This window comes from Marmota flaviventris, chromosome 17, assembly GCF_047511675.1.
Source record: "Marmota flaviventris isolate mMarFla1 chromosome 17, mMarFla1.hap1, whole genome shotgun sequence".
Taxonomy (NCBI): domain Eukaryota; kingdom Metazoa; phylum Chordata; class Mammalia; order Rodentia; family Sciuridae; genus Marmota; species Marmota flaviventris.
The window spans coordinates 64,781,987-64,794,476 of record NC_092514.1 but is presented as its reverse complement, the minus strand read 5'-3'; the positions used below and the strand labels follow the sequence as shown (position 1 = coordinate 64,794,476).

The window sequence follows — 12,490 nt, the reverse complement described above, 5'->3', positions numbered from 1 at the left end:
GCATCGCCGGCTGAACAGACCATTGGAACAAAACCGAGCAGCAGGGATCTCTCCCTCTTCCTAAGGGGGACGAGCACATGGCCTTTCGAAGTTGTCCCTGGCAAGGTCTGTCCTGGGATCTGTGGGCAAAGATAACATCATATCCTGAACTTTGAACCCTGGTGGGTTGCAGGCTGATGGGTGACAGGGGAAGAGGATAAAGGTACTGAGGGGGCTGAGGGACAAGGCGGGGGAGAATGAGTGATGGGAACGTTTTTCTAGATTTAAGTCAACAACTAATAGAAAATCAGTGCTTGAGACAGCTCTGGCTTGTGGAAGGAAAGAGATGCCAGAGGACAGAAAATACATTCCAGAATGTGTGAGGCGATTCCCAGAGAAACCAAGTCCCTGCCTCCCAGGTCTGCTGATATGCAATATCACTATTTCAGAACTGGAGGGGGAAAGCCCTCCACAAAATAGTTCCCCTCTCTCTCCCCCTCCCACCCTCTCTTCCTTCTTCCCTTGATTGAAATTGGTATTTCAGATTTATCAAGTGCTTCCTGAGTGGCTTTTACCTGCTCAGTAGTAGGAGACAAAGCTGAGAAAAACACCTTCCCTGCACCCTGGAGAAAGGTAGAAATTTTTATTCTTTCTAAGGAAAACCCTTATTCACTGCTTAGGTCTGATTAAATGACACAGCACTACTGTAAGTTGGTCCTGAGCTAAGGGGACTTTCCCTTGGATTGGACAGAAACCCAAAGGGAAAACAAGGTCATCAGAGTAAATCCCCAGCCTCACTGGGGTTGTCCACAGCTTCAAATTGCAATAGAAAGAGATGCAGGAACTTTATCTGAAGTGCAAGAGCCAACAGAGAGGCGCAGCTGCTAAAACAGAAAACAAACTTGCTGCACCAAGAGCTTTTGTCTCAGAAGAATAGTGCTAGTGGACCGAACAGATTCTGGGGACCATGTTCTCAAAAAAGACACTGGGACGCTAGAGGAGAGCCAGAGGGTGGTGAGAGGACAGGATCTCATTCATGTTCAAGTTCTTGTGGAGGGACTCAGGATAGGCAGCCGGGGTACACAAAAGCACTGGTTTTGTCCTGTGAATGTACCAGAATGAAGGAGTTATGAAGTCACTGGCTTAACTTTAGCTTAAGAAAGAATATTCTTGAACTGGAGATGTAGCTCAGTGGTAGGCACTTGCTTAGCCTGAGCAAGGGCCTGGATTTAATCCTCCATACAACAACAACAACAACAAAAGAAAAGAAAAAAAAAAATCTTACCATCAAGGTCTCCAACAAAGCAGATGGCTTAAAGGGTTTGTGGCAATGAACTACCCACTGCTCGGGAACTCCAAAGAGGAGAATGTCAGGGATAATGCAGAGCAAGCAGGTTCCTAATGGGTGTTTGAGGTTTGAGGGTATAGTGTGTTCAGAATGGTCATCTAGAAGGAGGCTCGGGTGCTGGGGGTGGAGCTCAGTGGTAGAGCCCTTGCCTGGCATGCACAAGGCCCTGGGTTCAATCTCCAGCACAAATAAATTAATGATAAAGTAAAAAATGGAAGAGCTGGCTGCTTTCTGCAGCTCAACTCAATTTTATTAATGGACTGACTGATCAAGGGCCCAAACTCTTAAAAAAAAAAAAACAGTTGCATAAACTAGACTATCATTTATTAATTTGGCATGGAAAGTTTGCTGTCAAAGTGAGTCACAGGTATAATTATGAATCAGAAACTTGCCTCTAAAGCACTAAATCAGATCACACCTGAAGGAGGAATCAACTAATCTTCTCTCACTCAAGTGCAAAGGAGCAAATTTTTTCTATTTCTTCCAGAAGAATGTCATTACTGCAAGTCCTGTGTACACCAGAGTCTGTGTTCACACTCCATGAGGACAAGATATACACAGGCAGCTTCGGGCTCTTGGGGCCCAGATTATCAATATTCTCACATTGTATTCTTCCAAATGCTTTCTTTCTTTCTTCCTTTTTAAGCCAAATGGAATACAAGTAATTAGGTTTCAACTTTCTCGATGACAACCACATCTCACACATACTTTTATGAGATGATGTTCAAGTCACCCAGATCCAATTTGGGGTGTTCCTGAAACTCTTCTGTGGCAGGCATGTTCTGAATGCCCCGAAGCCACTCCCTGAAATATAGCAACAAAGAGCAGCATAGCTCCCAGGGCAGCAGTTGGAAGAACTTTCCAGGATTTAGGACTAGGTCTTGAGCAGCAGCATCTGCCTTGCAGGTTCAGAAACCAAACTAGGGTGGAAAGCACAAAGCGTTCAAAGAGATTTTTCTATGTAGCCGGAATGTGTACTTATGAATGTACAATGGAAAATTGACTCAGGCAGATGTGCATGCTCATGTCAACCTGCTGAGCACCCTTCTACAAACAAGCCACATGGGAAACCAAATTATCATCAGGGTGCTTTCTAATAGAAGCCAAAGTGCAGGGAATTTGTCATGTGATTAGGATGTTTAAGGCCTTGGTTTATCGTAGCCTCATGTGTTCATGTGCACAATATATGTGTATTCCTATCAGGTGGAAGAATCCAAGAGCCTAATTGGCATCCCTTTCTTTGACCATTTCTGGTATTTTGAGTGTATCTTTCTGCTTAGCAAACACTTATTGAGCATCTACTATGTATATATTGGAATTTTCCAAGTGATAGCAATGTTTTTATTATTCATGAGCTTCCTGAATCATAACTGAGTTTATGCTAATAGGTGGCTCTTGAAGGGTCTCCTGATAGCTTCAGAATGAGGATAGGTACCAGTAGGTCCATGATATGATCAGAGGGTTGAGACTTTAAAGCCAATCCAACAATTTTTAGGAAAGAGAGACTCTAGAGATTGAGTTCAATTCCATGGTCAATTATTTAATCAATCACATCTTCCCAATGAAACTCCAACTGGAAACTCTGGACTTTGAAACTTCTTGGTTGATTTGCAAGCCGATATGCTTGTTGTACAGAGAGAGGACACATTTGGGACCCAATCAGATCTTGCCCTATGTGCTTCTTAATTTGGCTGGTCCTAATTTGCATCCTTTACATTAAGCTGTAATCTCAAGCATAGCACCTTCCCTGGTTCTTCGAGTCAATGTAGAGAATTATGAAACCTGAGCAGGATCACGAGGATCCCCCAGATTTGTAACCAGTTGGTCTGAAATAAGGGCAATCTTGTTATGGCCCACACTCCACTTAATCAGTAGTTGGTGCTAACTCTGGGTGTCAGTGCTAGAACTGAATTACAATATACAAGTTGGTATCATATAATCCAATGTTCTAGGCATGTTTCAGAAGCCAGAAATACTAATCACACTGTTTTTCAAAAAGAATATAATACCATTGCTTTGATTTCCATTAAGTAAATTATAATCTCATTTTAGTTCTCTTTCAGGAACATTCTTGATTGGGGCCAGGGTGCCCCAATTTTCTTCAGACTTTCACAGACAACCCCTGAACTTGTTCCCACAAGCACTAGGCTAAGTCCTGGATTATGAAGACATAAATCCTCACCCAAGTGGCTCACAGACTATTATGGGAAATAACATTAATACATTACGTGAAATGCAACATTATAGTACCTGCTAGAGAGAAAGGAGTGGTTCAGAGGAGGTGGAGGCCAACTAAAGGTTGCTGGGAGACACCTTTTATTTGGGTTGGCCATCCATATCCACAGGTGCAGCATCTGTGGACTCAAGCAACCTCTGATAGAAAAATACATATTTTAAATTGTCTGTACTGAACATACACAGACTTTTTCTTGTCATTCATTATTCCCTACAATACAGTAGAGCAACTGTTTACATAAGATTTACATTGTGTTCCATATTACAAGTAAGCTGGAGGTGATTTTTGTTTTTTTCTTTTGGTACTGAGAATTTACCGCAGGGGCACCTAACCACTGAACCACATCCCCAGCCCTTTTTATCTTTTATTTTGAGACAGGGTCTCACTGAGTTGCTTAGGGTCTCGCTAAGTTGCTGAGGCTGGCTTTGAACTTGCCATCCTCCTGCCTCAGCCTCCCAAGCTGCTGGGATGACAGGCATACACCACCATGCCTGGCATGGAGATGATGTAAAGTCCACAAGATAATGTGTGTAGGTTGCTTGCAAATACTCCACTTTATATGAGGCACTTGAGTGTCTACAGATTTTGGAATCTGAGGGCATCCTGGAACCAATCCTAATGATGTTGAGGGAAAATGACACTGATTTTTATTGAATATTCCAAAATTTGGAATTAGAGTTTTCAACAAAACTTTCAAACCAAGCACATGCCTGTAATCCCAGTTATTTGGGAGGCTGAAGCAGGAGGATCACAAGTCTGAGGCCAGCCTCAGCAACTTAGTGAGACCCCTATCTTGAAATTAAAAAGTAAAAATAAAAAAGACTGGGGATATAACTCAGTGGTAAAGCACCCCCAGTTTCCATCTCCAGTACCACAAATAAAAACAAACAAAAAACCTTCAAAAATCATTTCTAAGATATTGTTAAAATAGCAGTTGGAATAGTCACAAGAGGAAAAACTGCCCAAGAGAATGGTCGCAGCTCCAGGTTCAGGATAACGAGGTGGTCCTCTGGAAGGAAAGGAAATTGGAGAAGGAAGGACTTGAGAGCCTCCCGCTCCGTATTAGTCATTTATTGCTACGGAACAAAGTATCCCAACATTTTGCAGATTAAAACAACAAACATGTTATTTCATACTTTCTGTAGGCTGGCAATGGCCCTGGCTTCGCTAGTGTTCTGCTCAGGAGGATTCAGTTAGGCCGGCCGTGGGCTGGGGCTGCGGTGTGATCTGCAGGCTCCACTGGGGGAGGGCCTGCTTTCAGGTTCGTTCATTGACTGGCAGCTGTAGGCTCCTGCTGGTTCTTTCAAAAGACTTCAGTCCTTGCTACATGGGGGAACTCCCCCACCCCATCTCTCTCTCTCTCTCTCTCTCTCCATATATATACATATACATACATACATATATACACACACATATGTGTATATGTGTGTGTGATTTTTTTTTTTTTTTTAATTGGAGAAAGTCTTTTAAGGATATCCCAAAAGACACCAGGGACACTGTTAAACAAAAGACTGATGGATTTTAGTGTACAAAATTTAAAAGTTCTATGGCAAAAAAAAAAAAAAAAGTTAAAAATTAAACAAAATGTTCTGTTGAAATATTTACAACATATAGAGAAAAATCATATGAACAGGCAATTAACAAAAGAAGATATACAAATAGACAATACACATGTGGGGGAAATGTGCAATATTATCAGCAATCAAAGAAAAGCCACAGAAAACAAAGGGAACTCTTTAAAAAAATTAAAAAAAAAAAAAAAAAAAAAAAAGCAAACATTTTAGAACAGTGTGGGGAAAAACAGTGGGGAAATGTTCTAACATTGCTATACTAACTGCTCTGTGTAAACTAATATGATACATCTAGGGGTTCAGTCAGTACTATGTAGCAAAAATATGGAAATGATCAAATGATCATAGCCTTTGACTCAACAATACAGTATATAGGAATTCAGTCATTTAAAATGATCATGGGATCCTAATAATTATTGAATTATATAGATGTTGATAGGTATTAAAGTTTTAAAAACCATGTCATAAATTTATCTGTAAACAACAACAAAAATTATCTCTATTTCATCATCCCACGCTTATATCCAGAAATCATGTAATATATTTACATGTACATAAATGCACAGAAAAAGCTTAGAAATTGATATGTGAAAATATTTACAGTCGTTATTTCTAAACAGGATTATAGTTGAGGTTTTCTTTTCGCTTATCTGTAATATCCAATTATTATTCTGCAATCAATGAATATTTCTTGTACACATCTCTTCTTATAAAGACACTGATAGTTGAGGGACTCTACCCTCATCCGAACTTAAGCACCCTTCAGAGGCTGGTTCTCCTGATACCATCACCGTGAGGGTGAATTGGTGAGGCTGAGCTGGAGGGGGTCACACATTTAGGCCCTCTTCAGTGGTCCCTACTTTGCCTGTGGATTCAGCAGCGGGAAGAACCCTGAAGAGCCAGGCTGGGCAGCCTCAGCTTCACCCGAATGCAACCCGCACCGTGTTTTTCCCCTTGGACCCTGGGACCTCAGCACCCACTGTGTTCCAGATCTCTGGCAAGAGAAGCAAACGTTTCTTCATGCGATTTGTTATTTAATGATCAGAGGCCTTCCACTGTGTATTGGTTATCTATTACTGCATAACAAATCACCCCGTCACTCAGCAGCTTGAAACAATAAACCTTTGTCACTCCGCCCTCTCTGGGGGGCCAGCCATCTGCGAGTGGCTGGGGAGCGGCCACGCCCACCGCCTCCCGTCCGTGCTCTGGACCCGCGCATTCTGCCCTTGTCTAGATCCAGGGACCGCGCCGTTAGCCGAAGCCTTGCAGGCAACGGAGGCAAATCCAGACGCCGAGAAAGAGGCGCTGTGCTCACGCCCCAGCAGGTCCCTGCGAACAAGGGATTATTGTTCAGCCTCGCAGGGTGCGACCCTCACCTTGGAGAGGCGCCCTCTGCTGGCCGCTCCTGCGACGCGCGGCCAGGAGCCTCCGCTAACCCTTTTCTTCCCAGGGTTGGAGTTCTCCACCTCGCACTCCTGAAGATGGTGCCTGCGGCTCTGACTCTCAGCCCCTTTGTTGGAATTCCCAAGGAGAATAGGAAAAACTGGCATCATTACTCTTTTTTTTTTTTAATGCTGGAACCTGGTAAAACTTAAAAACAAAATTTTGATTATTAATGTTATTGCCTTGTATTTTAATATGGATTCGGCTGTTATTTTTCCAGCATTCCTAAATGAGTTTTGAAAAGCTGCCCTAATGCGATACTAATAAAGATTTGTATTTATCCACATGTTTAAACATTAAAATTCCAACGGAACCAAGTCTTAAAAATAGGCCAAACTGATAAATGCTGTTAGAAGAGGCAGTAATTGAAGGGGAGTCAATGGAGGCCTCCCAGGTGAGCCATGCCACGTCCTTCCTGTCTTTTGTTCTGTGATGTGGGGATTGAACTCATGCGCTCTCTACCACTATGCTACAACGCCAACCCTCCATTTTTAAATTTTTATTCTGAGACAGGGTCTCACTAAATTGCCCAGGCTGGCCTCCAACTTGGAATCCTCCTGCCTCAGCCTCCCCAGTTGCTAGGATTATAGGCTTAGGACACTGCTACCAGCCTGGAGTGGTTTCATGGTCTGAGTGCAGTTGTTTAGTTTGTGAACCCTGAAGTGCTCACATGGGTGAGTTTTTCTGAATGTATCTTTCATGTTGACAACAATTATTTTTTAAAAAATTCATAAGTAGAACAGCCTATAATTAAAAAATAAGGGCTGGGGCTGTAACTCAGTGGCATAGCGCTTGCCTTGCAAGTGTGAGGCACTGGGTTCAATCCTCAGCACCGCATACAAATAAATAAGTAAATAAATAAATAGAAAAACAGAGAGATAAATATTTTTAAAAATAAATAAATAAATCATGACCCTAATAAATACTTGATATTTATCTGACTCAATAAAAAATAATATTTTTTTGTGAAAAATTCAAATAATTTAATTTCTCCAAACAATTGGATCCATAGTCATATAATGCTAATGGGCACAGTCACCCCATTCTCTATGTTATCAAATGAATTCCAGTATATTCCACCATGTATCTCTTCACAGGCCAGTCTGTCTTGCTCTGCAATATTAGGATTTCAGAATTAGGCCTGAGGCTCAAGAAAGGAGGCAGGTCTACACCTTGCTCACCTAAGGGTCTCTAGAGGCCATCTTTGACTTCCTCTCTCAATTTACTCCTGAGCCTGTGTGGGGAACCAAGAAGAAATCTCAAAAACGGGGGCAATTGATGAGGCCCTAACATATTTTAACATGGCCCATCAGTAATACAGCCATACAATTCCTGCTTGCCACACCTCTCAGGCAGCCTCTTAACCTTGGCATTGTGGACATTTTGGGCTGGACCATTCTGTGTGTTATAAGATGTTGAAGAACATCCATGACGTCTACCCAGTAGTGCCAGGTGAGCCCCCTCCTCCCACTTGTGATAATTAAAAATGTGTCCAGAGATGGCCAAATGTCCCCTGGGGAGTAAAACTGGCTGTCTATAAAGTAAACCAAACTGGACTGGTGCTGTAGCTCAGTGGTTGAGCACTTGTCTAACACGTGGGAAGTACTGGGTTCGATCCTCAGTACTGCATAAAACGAATAAGTAAATAAAATAAAGGTATTGTGTCTATCTACAACCAAAAAAAAAAAAAGTTAACCAAACTATTTGGATAAAAGAGATGATTGACCTTTATCATAGCAGAGCATTTTTAAATCTTCAAGTTGATTTTAAACCTCTTTTAACAAATATTATGTAATATATCTTAATTTTATCTTTCTTCTCAGTCTTGATATAATAAATGTGACACAGCTGCTGTTAGTTAAAAGTTGTTGTTATCTTGGGCTGGGGCTGGGGCTCAGCTGTAGAGCGCTCGCCTAGCACCTGCGAGGTCCTGGGTTCAATCCTGAGACCCACATAAAAATATCTAAATAAAATAAAGATACTGTATCCAACTACAACTAAAAACTAAATATTAGGGAAAAAAAGTTGTTAACTTCAATGTTGCACGCTCTTGTCTCCTAGTCAAAGGGCATAAACTTTATATTGCAAAATTAAATGTGAGCCTGTGAATCTTTTACAGTTTACATCGCCTGAAATCCACAGTGGTGATGGAATAACTATGGAATATGAAAATGTACAAGATGTATGCAAAGGAACAGCAAGGGTGTTCAACATGGCAAGCATTGATGCCACTCTTGACTCAAATTTCTGTTTAAGAAATTAGCTTTTCCTATTTGTACAAAGGGCAGGTAGGAGAGTAATTCCTTGGTGGCCTCATGAATCAACAGATGAAACATCTATGACCCAAGCTGACCCAGGCTAGAACAATTGTAACTTTCCCCTGGAACCTTGATTCTGGACAGAGTGGCATCTCTCTGGGATGGAGAAAACGATCAGTGGTGGCCCTCGGGCTCTGAGAAACAGTGCGCTTCCAGCTTCTTGCACTTTGGGGTCCTCTGGTGTATCCTTGATTCCTGCTGGGGTCCCCAAATCTGGCCCTCTGGCTCTACTTCCCCTTCTCCTGATGGGTGCCCCTCCCTCTTGCCTTTCCAGGGAGTTGTGGTTACTCTGCCTCGGGCTGGTTTGCTGCCACTGTTGGTAACAAGAGGAAACTGGAGCCACTGATCAGTTGTTTGCAGAAACAAGAAAAAGAGATCCCTGGAAGCCTGGGGAAGAGTGCTTCAAGAAGGAAGGATTGGCCAAGAATTTGAAACTTTGGGGCAAAGATCGAAGGTAAAAGCAAGACGAGGACTGAAAGGTATTTCTTCAGTTTTCCAACTAACAGGTCACAACAGGAGCGGGCTAGGTGGCAGGGGAGTAAGGACAGAGCGTGGAGAGGCCGCTGATCAGGTGGAGAGCATCCTGGAGGCCTCCTGGCTGGGTGGAGAGAGGGCCTGCAGGGCTGCAGAATGCCTTGGGGCTCAGAAGGAAGAGCCTGAGAGGGGCCAGCTGAAGACCCACAGCGGGGGGAGTGAACGCAGTGCGCTTTCCAGAGATCACTAAGTGCCAGCTAAGTTTCCCAGAGAGAGGGTTCAGAGCGGGGGCAGTGGGAGGGAAGAGACAGGAGAGGGAAGGACTCAGGTACACACCAGAGATGGAGGGAAGAGGAAAACGTGGAATTTGCACTGAGTGATCTGAATCTGGGGTATTCAGGAGCCACTCCTCAGTGTTTGTTGACTTCAGCTGAACAAGCCATGGAGAGGGAGAGAGAAACTTCTGCCAGAGAGTTGCTGGGCTAAGGGGAGCCACGGAAGACTGAGGTAGGCCAGGAGGGCACCATGGAGGGGGACTGAGCCACCCAGGGCCTGGTGGATCTGCACATTTCATATCCATGAGCAATCGTGCATTTAGGGAACCAGGGTCACACTGTCACCATTTCCCCCCCAGATGCTGTCTACAGATGACAGGCAGGAGTTCATGCAGTTCAGACTTTTTCAAGCGCCTACTGCATGTATAGTCCTAATGTGGTCACCAACTCCCAACCCTGAGACACCAGGACTGGGATGAAATATATCCTCTGGTCTTTTCATTTGTTGATGCTTTCTGGTTTAAAAACTCAGCGCTAAGTTCCTAAACTTAAAAAGGGGGACAGGGTGTCAGTTAAACCTCTCCCTTGGTTGTTCAGTTGTTATTGTTGTTTTAATACAGTTTTTATTTTGGAATAATTTCAGACTTATGGAAAAGTTGCAAGATGGTACAAAGAGTTCTCATATATCCAGTTTCCCTGGATTTAACATGTTATCTTATCATGATCATTTGTCAAAACTAAGAGGGTTGGGGTTGTGGCTCAGTGGTAACACACTTACCTAGCATGCCTGAGGCAGTGGGTTCGATTCTCAGCACCACATACAAGTAAGTAAAATAAAGGTCCACCAACAACTAAAAAAAAATGTTAAAAAAAAAAAAAAAAACTGGGCTGGGATTGTGGCTCAGCAGTACAACACTTGCCTAGCACGTGCAAGACCTTGGGTTCGATCCTCAGCGCCATGTAACAATAAATAAATAAAATAAAGGTATTGTGTCCAACTGCAACTAAAAAATAAATACATAAAAAAAAAAAACAAAACTAAGAAATCAACATTGCGGGGCTGGGATTGTGGCTCAGTGGTAGTGTGCTCGCCTAGCATGCATGAGGCACCGGGTTCAATTCTCAGCACCACATAAAAATAAAGACAAAGTCCATCAACAACTAAAAAAACATTAAAATAAAAAAAAGGAATCAACATTGCATATTACTATAGATCCTACTGATTTTTTTCCACCAAAACCCCTTTTTTCTTCCTGTTTGAGACTCAAATCCAGTTTACCACAGTGGCTTTAGTGTTTAGTTGTTTTCAAGGAGTAGAAATTAACTCGGTGACATTCTTTCTGTACAAATTTGCAAGAGTTTAAACTTTTCATGTTAGTTAGTGAACTGATCTTTAACAGTTTGAACTCTGTATTTCTTTTATATCAATAATTTGTAGAAAACACACTCGAACACGCACCAAAACCCCTTATGTTCTAATTACAATATTTTCATTCATAATACTTGAGGAAAAGAACCCATAAATTATGTTTATTATGCTTGAATGTTGTAACAGCAGAGCTGCTTTTCTATAAAATCTGTTTAGCACTGGCAATCTGGAGGCAGCCCAGTTGGATCTGCTCACACATCCTTGGGATTAGGATGAGGAGAAAGTTTTGCAAAGGTAGCTGCCCAGTGTGAAGCTCAGCCAGAAAAGCTAGACAGTAAAAGAGGTGATACCGTTTGTCCAGTTATCAGTTTTGTAAGAATTTTTTCTTTCAAAGTCACAGACCCTGGGTTTGATCCCCAGCAACGCAAAAAAGAAAAAAAAAAAAAGAAAAAATCCGTGTGGATAAGAAACAAATAAATCTGTATAAATTAAGCAAGAGTAAATTCCTCTCTGTAAATATACACAATATAATATAATTGTGTATATTATAAAAGTATATAATAATTGCATATATTAAAAAGTATATAATTGTGTATATAATATACGCAATTATGCCTGAATAAAGCTGGGAGAAGTAATTTTTATTATTTAGAGAAAATTTTATTAATGTTTACAATCAAGCTCACGTAGATAAGACCTTACATATTGCAGTGTAACCCCTGTACAAATGGAAAAAAAAAAAAAGTTTAACGTTGAGGGGAAATGCTTTTAAAATGAGAGTAAATTCCTCTTTTGGGGGGCAGATTTAGTGTCCACCTGAAAGATTTGTTACAGTGGTTTAAAACGCTCTCTAACTTTGTATTACAATCGATCTCAATCTCTGCAGAGAAACGAAATGACTATTGTAAAGTCGACGTTTTTGTTTATGATCACCTTTCTCTCCACCAAAACTAATCTCCGTGCGACCCAGATGGGACTCGAACCCACAATCCCCAGCTCCGGAGGCTGATGCCTTATCCATTAGGCCACTGGGTCACCACAGGATCCGTGCTCTCACACCTTCTCCTTACGTGATGCCATCATCGCGGCACCGCCCCCGCGCACCAACGTCTCGCGTAAGGGTGGCGTGTGATTTGGAGGCTGCCCCCAGCGGCAGCAACGGGCGCCTGCGCCCTCCGGCGCCTGGCCTGTCGCTGGGCATTCACTGCGCCTGCGCAGTCGGTCCTTAGCGGCCGCTCTCGGCCTGTGGTTGTCACTCACTATCCCGCGCGCCGGCACTTGAGTCCCGGATTCTCGGGAACTTAGTGTGCTGCACGCGGACCGCAGCTGAGCGGTCTCCTTTCCGTTGAGTTCTTCGTGAAAGGTTGTGAATACTGGCTGTAGAGTTGGCGCCACAAGTGAACTTTAAGCAAAATCCCAGTGCCTGCCTTTCTCTCCTGTACTCGCATTCATTCGTCCCGAGTAGGCGTTTGCATTT

At 42.6% G+C, this 12,490-nt stretch overlaps 1 non-coding gene across 1 annotated transcript; it reads right to left on the bottom strand.

Annotated features, from left to right (window-relative positions):
* Positions 1-11,975: 11,975 nt before the first annotated feature.
* Positions 11,976-12,048, bottom strand: Trnar-ccg (transfer RNA arginine (anticodon CCG)). Its single transcript has one exon. It is a non-coding gene; the product is annotated as a tRNA-Arg (tRNA).
* Between the last annotated feature and the right edge of the window lie 442 nt (positions 12,049-12,490).